Source organism: Bos javanicus, chromosome 28 (genome assembly GCF_032452875.1).
Source record: "Bos javanicus breed banteng chromosome 28, ARS-OSU_banteng_1.0, whole genome shotgun sequence".
NCBI lineage: Eukaryota > Metazoa > Chordata > Mammalia > Artiodactyla > Bovidae > Bos > Bos javanicus.
The window spans coordinates 40,968,256-40,976,913 of NC_083895.1; the positions used below are offsets into that span (position 1 = coordinate 40,968,256).

An 8,658-nucleotide genomic window follows, 5' to 3' on the forward strand; every position below is an offset into this window, starting at 1 on the left:
CCAGTTCCAGACAAACCAGGGCTATCCTGATTTTTAAAACTGGAAGTCCCATGCCTAAGAGATCCCTTCAGTCCTGGCAAACCAGGATGGTTGGTCACTCTGTTACCTAATGTCCAGACTTCCTTTGGATCTCCCCAGTTTTTCCACTTTTGTCCTTTTCCTCTTCTGGGATCCAGTACAAGAGATCACTTTGCACTTAGTTGTCCTGTCTCCTTAGTCTCCTCTGATTTGTAACTATTTTCAGTCTTTCCTTGATTTACATGGCCTTAACACTTTAAAAAATTGATCAATCTATTTTAATGGGAGATAATTACTTTATAATATTGTGATAGTTTTTGCTATACTTCGACATGAATCAGCCACAGGTATACACGTGTCCCCCCATACTGAAACACCACTCCCCCCGCCCCCCCCCCGCTGCCTCCCTTCCCACCCTACCCCTCTGGGTTGTCATAGAGCACTGGCTTTGGGTGCCTTGCTTCATGCATTGAATTCACACTGGTCATCTATTTTACGTATGGTGATACACAGGTTTCAAAGCTATTCACTCATATCGCCCCGCCCTCTCCTCCCACAGAGCCCAAAGTCTGTTCTTTGCGTCTGTGTCTCTTGCTGCCCTGTGTGTAGGATTGTTGCTATTGTCTTTCTAAATTCCATATATATGCATTAATATACAGTATTTGGGTTCCTCTTTCTGACTTACTTCACTCTGTGTAATAGGCTCCACTTTCATCCACCTCATTAGAACTGACTCAAATGCATTCTTTTTACAGCTGAGTAATATTCCATTGTATATATTGTACCACGGCTTCCTTACCCATTCATCTGCCGGTGGACATCCAGGTTACCCCCATGTCCTGGCCATTGTAAACAGTGCTGCAGTGAACACTGGGGTATGTGTCTCTTTCAGTTCTGGTTCCCTCAGGGTGTATGCTCAGCAGTGGGGATTGCTGGATCACGTGGCAGTTCTATTCCCAGTTTTTAAAGGAAATTCCACACTGTTCTCCATAGTGGCTGTTCCAGTTTGCATTCCTGCTGATAGTGCAAGAGGGCTCCCTCTTCTCCACACCCTCCCCAGCATTTATCGTTTGCAGACCCTTTGATGAGGACCACTCCGGCCAGTGTGAGATGATACCTCATTGTGGTTTCGATCTGTATTTCTCCAATAATGAACTATGCTGAGCATCTTTTCATGTGTTTATTAGCCATCTGTATGTCTTCTTTGGAGAAATTTGTCTTCTTAGGAGACACTTTTAAACAGTACTGGTCAAGTATTTTAATGGTAGCTTTAAAAAATTACTTATTTTTTATTTTTGGCTGGGTCGTGTCTTAGTTGCAGCATGTGGGCCCCCCACTGGGGTGCACAGGCTTCTTTCTGGTTGTGGCACGCAGGCTTCAGTAGTGGTGGTGCATGGGCTTTAGCTGCACAGAGGCATGTGGGATCTTAGTTCCCTGACCAGCATTCGAATCCTCTTCCCCTGCATTGAAAGGCAGATCCTTAACCACTGGACCACCAGGGAAGTCCCTGGTCAGTATTTTATAGAATGTTCCTGAACCTGGGTTTGCCTGATATTTTCTCATGAATGGTCTGGGGTTATGAATAATAGAGGATGAAGGAGGCAGTGCCCTTTCTGTCATATCACGTCAGGGGCACATGACAGCAATTCAACTTATTACTGGTTCCTTAACCTTGGCTGCTGGGTTAAAGTGATATCTGTCAGTTTTCTCTACTGTAAAGTTATTATTATTATTATTTTTGCCCTTTCATAGCCTGTTCTTTGAAATTGATTCAGTATATCCAGCTCACACCCAGGACAGAGGAGTACCAAAGAATTTCTGGACATATGCTAAAATCACTATAGCAATGATTGGTGGAGATGCTTTGAGGCTGGGCAAATATCTTTGTTTCTCCTAAAAAACTGGCCCACTAATTCTCAGCATGCATCAGTGGGTCTTGCTTGTGAGTAGCTGTTACTGTGGTGTTCCAGTGCTGATTTTCTATCCTTTTATTAATTTAATTGTCAAAGTTTATAATATTGGTACTCTGTCCAGGGTGCCTCTTCTCCTCTTTAATTCTGTGAGCTTTACCTCAAGTTTTGCACTGATTCTCCACTTTGCCAGGGTTAGCTCAGCTGGATTCTTTTCCTCATAAGCCAAGTGAAGCCTCTGAGAGTGAGTACTTAAGATGTAGAAGGTGCTCAGTAAGTAATTTTTCGCTATTGCCTGTCTCCCCAAGGCTAGCAGGGATCTATGCAAAAGAATAGCATCTCACTTGGAGCCCTAGTGGCTGAGGATTCTGGAAGAAGAGAGACTGAGGGCTGAGATGTCACTTCCCAGCATTTCTCTTCCACCTTAGTAGAGGACTCACCCAAACATGGGAGCACTTCCCTTCTTTCCTTCCCCTTCCCTATACTAAGTTCTCCTCCGTGGACCTTTCACATGGCTGCCAGAGTTCTAAGCTGTCTTCCTCAAACACAATACTGATCATGGTTCTCTCTTGAAAGCTATTCATTGCAAACAGAGTTATGTTCTAATTTGTCACAAGATCCTCCATATGCTGTCCTTTACTTCCCCCTTCATCCTCATCTTTCACTATCCTTCTCTTTAGATCTAAAACTGGAACCACACTGTACATCTTTCCTTTTCCTAAAACACTGCTGTTATTCCATGGCTCTGTGACTCTGCATAGCATGACCTCTCCAGCTGGACTGTCTTTCTGTGATATCTTCCTTGACTTTGCCAAGATCTAGTTTCCGATGTTCCTACAGCAGTTTTCACCTATAAACCTCTGTCATGGATCATGTTATGTTTTGCAGTTTATCTGTGTCCATTTCTGTCTTTTCTACTAGACTGAGAACTCTTTAAAAGCAGGTCATCCTGTTTATTATTTATGTATTTTCATCACGGAGCCTGGCAACTAATAATATGAGCTAACATTTTTCAAGTACCCACTTTATACCTGACAAGACAAATTATATCATTGATTCCATTTAAGAACTCTCTAAGGGAGGTATTTTTTAAACAATTCAGTAGGGGCAAGAATAGTCTTTTCAATAAATATTTCTGGGAGAACTAGATAGCCACATGCAAAAGAATGAAGTTGAACCCCCTACCTCACACCATATACATTTAAATTACATCACAGACCTAAATGTAAAAGAAATTGCACAACTCTTAGATTAAAACATAGGGCTAAATCTACATGAACGTGGGTCAGGCAGTGGTTTATTAGATATAGGGCTCAAGCAACAAAAGAAAACAGATAAATTGGACTTCATCAAAATTAAAAACTGTTAGGCTTCAAAGCACATTATCCAGAAAGTGAAAAGGCAGTCCACAGAATAGGAGAAAGCACATGCAAATCGTATATCTGATAAGGGTCTTGTATTCAGAATATATAAGTAATTATGGCATGTGTGTGTGCTAAGTTGCTTTAGTCATGTCTGACTCTGCGACCCCATGGACTGTAGCCAGCCAGGCTCCTCTGTCCATGGGATTCTCCAGGCAAGGATACTGGAGTGGGTTGCCATGCTCTCCTCCAGGGGATCTTCCCGATCCAGGGATTGAACCCACATCTCTTATACCTCCTGCATCGGCAGGCATGTTCTTTACCACTAGTGCCATGTGGGAAGCTCTTGTACAACTTAATAATTCAAACATACTGGTGCCAGCAGTTTGGACAGGTGTCTTGATCTTTGTACTGCCAGGAGGCTCTATAGTCACCGATGAGACCAGAAGCGTGATAAACAGCACAAGAAAGCCCATTTGGGCAAAGCCATGAAGGCCAACCCTTGTGAAGTCACTCCTCATGTAAAAGGAGCTGCACTAAAAAATGTGGAGTTTGGAGCCAAACAACCAAATTCTGTCATCAGGTGGTGTGTCAGGGTTCAGCTAATCAAGAATGGCAAAAACATCACAGCCTTTGTACCCAGTGATGGTTGTTTAAATTTTATTGAGGAAAATGTGAAGTTTTGGTTGCTAGGTTTGGTAAAAAGGTCATGCTGTTGGTGGCATTCCTGGAGTCTGCTTTAAGATTGTCAAAGTAGCCAGTGTCTCTCTTTCAGCTTTGTACAAAGGCAGGAAGGAAAACCCAAGACCATAAGTTTTTTTCCCCAAGATTGTAAGTTTTGATGGTGAAAGTGTGATAGTAATAAATTTTCATGTGCCAAAAAAATAATAATAATTAAAAGACTACCCAATTAAAAATGGGCAAAATATTTTAATAGATATTTCTCCAAAGAAAATATGCAGATGACCAATAAACACATGAAAAAATGCTCAGTATCATTAATAGTTATGGAAATACACATCAAAAACAAAATGAAATGCTACTTCACACTTATTGGAATGGCTGTAATCAAGAGGACCAGTAATAACAAGTATTCGTGAGGATATGGAGAAATTTGGAACCCTCATATACTCCTGGTGAGGATGTAAAATGGTAAGTCATTTTGGAAAACACTGAAAATTTCTCAATAAGTTAAACAGGAAGATACCATGCTGCCGCTAAGTCACTTCAGTTGTGTCTGACTCTGTGTGACCCCATAGACGGCAGCCCACCAGGCTCCCCCGTCCCTGGGATTCTCCAGGCAAGAACACTGGAGTGGGTTGCCATTTCCTTCTCCAATGCATGAAAATGAAAAGTGAAAGGGAAGGCGCTCAGTCGTGTCTGACTCTTTGCGACCCCATGGACTGCAGCCTACCAGGCTCCTCGTCCATGGGATTTTCCAGGCAAGAGTACTGGAGTGGGGTGCCATCGCCTTCTCCGGAAGATACCATATGACCCCACAAGTTCCTATATATAATTGTTCTATGTACAGTTGTCCCTCTGTATTCATGAGGGATCAGTTCCAGAACCCTGCTGATACCAAACTTCTTGGACATTCAAGTTGTTTTTATAAAACTGTATTTGCGTATTACCTATGCACATCTTCCTGTACACTCTTCATCATCTCTAGATTACTTGTAATACTGAATATGATGTCAGTGTCGTTTAAATAGTTGCTGAGAGTGAAAGTTGCTTCGTCATGTGTTGGTGCACTGCAAATTCAAGTTCTGCCCTTAGAAGCTTTCTGGAACTAAACAGTTTGTTTTCTGAATCTGTGGGTTCACAGACACAGAACCCATGGATATGGAGAGCCAACTGAATATACTCAAAAGCAATGAAGACGTGTCTGCACAAACCCTTGTACATGAATGTTCATAACAGCCTTATACATAATATCCAAAAAAGCAGAAACAACCTAATGTCCATCAATTAGTGAATGGGTAAACAAAATGTACTATAGCCATTAAAACAGAGTAATTATTCACGATAAGTAAAGAATGAAATATGGATACATGCTACAACTATTGATAGATGGACTTTGAAAACACTATTCTAAGCAACGGAATATGGTCACTAAAGATCATATGGCTTCCCTCATAGCTCATTTGATAAAGAATCTGCCTGCAATGCAGGAGACCTGGGTTCGATTCCTGGGTTGGGAAGATCCCCTGGAGAAGGAAATGGCAATCCACTTCAGTATCCTTGCCTGGAAAATTCCATGGACAGAGGAGCCTGGCGGGCTACAGCCCATGAGGTCACAAGAGTCAGACTTAGCGACTAAACCACCACCAAAGGTCATATATTGTATGATTACATTTGCATGAATATTCAGAAGAGTGACTGCTAATGAGTGTTGGGTTTCTTTTTGGGGGTAATGAAAGTATTCTAATATTAGTAGTAATGGTCTCACAACTCTGTGAATATACTAAAACCCAGTGAATAGTACACTTTAAAGGGACTAATATTATGCAATGTGGATTATATCTCAATTAAGCTGATATGTGTCATAATATATCTGGCTTAAAACTCAACATTTGAAAAACTAAGATCACGGCATCTAGTCCCATCACTTCATGGCAAATAGATGGGGAAACAATGGAAACAGTGACAGACTTTATTTTCTTGGGCTCCAAAGTCACTGCAGATGGTGACTGTGGCCATGAAATTAAAAGACACTTTCCTCGGAAGAAAAGCTATGACAAACCTAGATAGCATATTTTTTTTTCTTAGATAGCATATTAAAAGCAGAGACATTACTTTGCCGACAAAGGTCTGCCTAAAGCTATGGTTTTTCCAGTAGTCATGTATGGATGTGAGAGCTGGACCAGATAGAAGGCTGAGAGCCAAAGAATTGATGCTTTTGAACTGTGGTGTTGGAGAAGACTCTTGAGAGTCCTTTGGACTGCAAGGAGATCAAACCAGTCCATCCTAAAGGAAATCAACCTTGAATATTCATTAGAAGGACTGATGCTGAAACTCCAATACTTTGGGCCCCTGATGTGAAGAGCTGACTTATTGGAAAAGACCCTGACGCTGGGAAAGATTGAAGGCAGGAGGAGAAGGGGGTGACAGAGGATGAATTGGTTGGATGGCATCACCAACTCAGTGGATATGAGTTTGAGCAAACTCTGGGAGATGGTGAAGGACAGGGAAGCCTGGTGTGCTGCAGTCTATGTGGTCACAAAGAGTCTGACAGGATTGAGTGACTGAACAACTGCAAATGTCATAATATATGTATGTGCACACACACACTTAAAGATATGAGGTGGAGGTAGCCTGTGATTATGTCAACAATAATTGAAACTAATTTATTAGTTACTAAGAAATTTCTTCTACTTAAAAAAAAAATTGAAGATGTATATCAATGCTATCTTTCTAAGAGTTTAATCAAATAATATTAGGTCTTTTGAGAATGTTTCCTTACCCAGGGGCTTAATTAATTCAAAAGGTAAAAAAAAATCTCCTTTTCTTACAAGTAAGAATTCTGAGAAACTCTGGAAGAAATGAAAATGAAGTATTAAAGATGAGATAAAATAAACTCAGACACTTAAATGAAGTGCTGGAGCCATGATGTTGGGCAGAGCACATTGAATAAAGAGAAGTATACTTGGGAAGAGAAGTGTGAGGAGTCCCTTAGGAGCCATCCAGTAAAAATCATGGGGCTGCAGTTGTTAGCAAGTTGGAAGGAGCAGAGAAGGGTAACCAGGGGAATACATGTGTAACTGGGAGCTTGGCAATGAATGCTTGGTGCTGGAGACCAGAGCCAGACACACGCAGTACCTGGAGAACGATCTTATGAATAACCGCTGAGATCTGCAGGAATTGTGCAAGCGACACTCGGTGCATCTGCTTAGATAATGAGAGGCCTGGAGAGAAAGTGGTCAGCAATGGTTAGTTACTTCTCTGCCTCCCCCGCCCTGGTACACACTTTCCTCGTTTCATTCCCTACAGTTAATGTTTTATGTCCTTTAAGTGATCCGTGTAACAGAAGATACTTTAAGCCATTGTCTGTGAGCTTGTTCTTCAGTGACAATGGCCGGAACACTCTCCTTGGCTTCAGTTGGGGAAAAAAAATTAATGGAAATTTGAGGGTAGAGCTGCAATATGAGTAGAAATCGCTGGTGGTTTCTGAAGACTTGGTGAACTGGACTTTTGTGCATTTTCATGTTTCCTTTCAGGCAAACTCACAATAGTTGTACCTCTGAAAGCTTTGGCAGCTGCAAGGCTTGCTCTTGTCCATGGTCTTCCAGGCCGCCCACGCGGGCGGCTGGACTGCTGGTTTCCTTCTGGAGTGGGTGGGGCCTGACACATCCCCCTCCACTTTTCCTCGTCCTCCTCCCCCTCCTCCTCACCCTCTCCTCCTCCTGGTGGCCTTTTGGGAAATGTGCCCTCTGGGCAAGAGGGTCATCTTGACAGCAGTCTCCACTGCTCAGGAACTCTATATAGGGACAGTGTGGAGCAACAGTCTTGAGTGTGGCCAATCAGTATTACATCTATTGTTTCCTGGCCAGTCCCCAGAAAATTCTCCAAGTTACTAAGGAGAGGAGGTATCCAATCATCTAAAACTGAGTCAAATGAAAGAGCTGTAAGAAAAGACACTGGTTCTCCCCGACTGGGGAAGAGAACACCCAAAGCTGGCATGTCCAGACATGACACTGAGTGCAGAGATTAGAAATGAAATGAAAGTGTCACAGGTCTGCACCGGGGTGGCAACAGGAGCTTCAGCTTCAGCCATGAAGGGTGAGGTCTGCTTCATGGCCACGAGCCCAGGGCCACCTGGGAGAGGCAGCGTGCGCAGGGACAGTGAAGACAAGAGCGTGACACCCAGCCACCCAGAAGCACCCCAGGGCACCGAGAGGTAGGTCCTTGTCTGAGGGGCTCATGCGGATTTCATACCTGGGCTGAAGTCAAAGACTCTTGTGACTGGGACCCACATTTCATGATTTTGGTTTTTCAGTCTGGCCTGTGGGAATGGATGCTATTTCTGGCCTTGTTGAATGCTGATCCCCCTAATTCTTGAAGGTGCCTCCCATGCAAGCTTCCCGTGGTTTATACACACACACACACACACACACACACACACAACTTGCTAAGTACTCATGGGGATGGGCTGCACATCTCTAGATTTCCATTCCTGTACCCCTCTGTCCTCCTTCCGACTCTGTCCTGGGGACTCTGATCACCTTTGTCCCTCTGGACTCTCACTGCTGTCTCCTCACCTCGTAGAACCAGGGCCCAGCATGGACCCCACCCCGCTTCCTCCCCTGAAGCTCCCTCAAAGCAGGAAGCTCACCATATCTGTTTCCCATCTCTCATGGGTCACCATTCTT

General features: G+C 43.1%; 1 pseudogene; it reads left to right on the top strand.

The window, feature by feature from the left end:
• Positions 1 to 350: 350 nt before the first annotated feature.
• On the top strand, positions 351 to 4,222 carry LOC133240628 (small ribosomal subunit protein uS12-like; annotated as a pseudogene).
• Positions 4,223 to 8,658: the final 4,436 nt, after the last annotated feature.